Source organism: Cynara cardunculus, assembly GCF_001531365.2.
Source record: "Cynara cardunculus var. scolymus isolate 2C chromosome LG 5, CcrdV1, whole genome shotgun sequence".
Lineage (NCBI taxonomy): Eukaryota > Viridiplantae > Streptophyta > Magnoliopsida > Asterales > Asteraceae > Cynara > Cynara cardunculus.
The window spans coordinates 14,052,161-14,053,305 of record NC_037532.1 but is presented as its reverse complement, the minus strand read 5'-3'; the positions used below and the strand labels follow the sequence as shown (position 1 = coordinate 14,053,305).

Sequence of the window (1,145 nt, the reverse complement as noted above, 5' to 3'; positions counted from 1 at the left end):
ATGAAGATGCACATAATGACAAGGAATCTGAAAATAATGATCATTCATGAGCTCAAACTCCAAATATAATTAATATTGCAAACTCTAGAAATGGAAGAATCGTGGACTATGTTATTCCTGACTTTGAGCAATTGAACTCAAGGATAGTTAGACCTCATATGACTGCCCTCCGTTTTGAGCTTAAACCGATCATGTTCCATATGTTCAAACAAATGGACAATTTGCAGGATTACCATCGGGAGATCCTCATTCACACCTAAAATCTTTCATGGAAATTATTGATGCCTTCTGATCTCGAGAGTGTCTAACAATGCTCTAAGACTTACTTTGTTTCCATTTTATTTACAGGGATCGAGCTAAATCTTGGTTTAATTCATTACCACCAGGTTCTGTACCATAATGGGGCAATATGGCCGAATTTGCAAAAATATTTTTCACCCACCAGGAATGCTAAGTCTAGAAATGAAATATGTCTTTTTTAAACAAATGGACGATGAAGTTGTTCCTGATGCATGGGAGAGGTTTAAAGAGCTATCAAGGAAATACCCTTACCATGGCATTCCTTACTACATTCAACTCGAGACATTCTACAATGGATTAAGTCCCATGGCTAAACAGATGCTCGATGCGACTACAGGAGGAGCCTTTACAGCTAGTACCTACAATGAAGGCTATGAAATCCTTGAAAAGATTTCTGCAAACAATGGACACTGGGCTGATCCATGTGCCCAACCGCAAAAGAAGACAGCCGAAATTCATGATATAGATGCATACACTGCATTAACAACACAACTCTCTTCCATGGCCAACATGCTTAAAAACCTAACTTCTGGCCGAGGAGTGCAGTCAACTGTTACTACACCTATTCCAGCAGTCCTCTTAGTGCAATGTGTTTTTTGTGGAGGGGAACATTCTTATGAACTTTGCCCACATAACTTTGAATCTTTCAATTATGTTCGTAATAGATCAAACCCCTATTCCAACACATACAATGCCAGTTGGAGACAACACCCAAATTTCTCTTGGAACAGGCCAAGTTTGAATCCACCCGTTCATAAGAAATAAGGAAAATCTAATTTTCAACCTCAACAGCATGCAAGCAGTTCTAACTCTCAAAATCATCATCACCAAAATTTTCAAGCTGC

The 1,145-nt window shown here is 38.8% G+C and overlaps 1 non-coding gene across 1 annotated transcript; it reads right to left on the bottom strand.

Annotated features, from left to right (window-relative positions):
* Positions 1-452: 452 nt before the first annotated feature.
* On the bottom strand, positions 453-560 carry LOC112513918. Its single transcript, XR_003069378.1, has one exon. It is a non-coding gene; the product is annotated as a small nucleolar RNA R71 (small nucleolar RNA).
* Between the last annotated feature and the right edge of the window lie 585 nt (positions 561-1,145).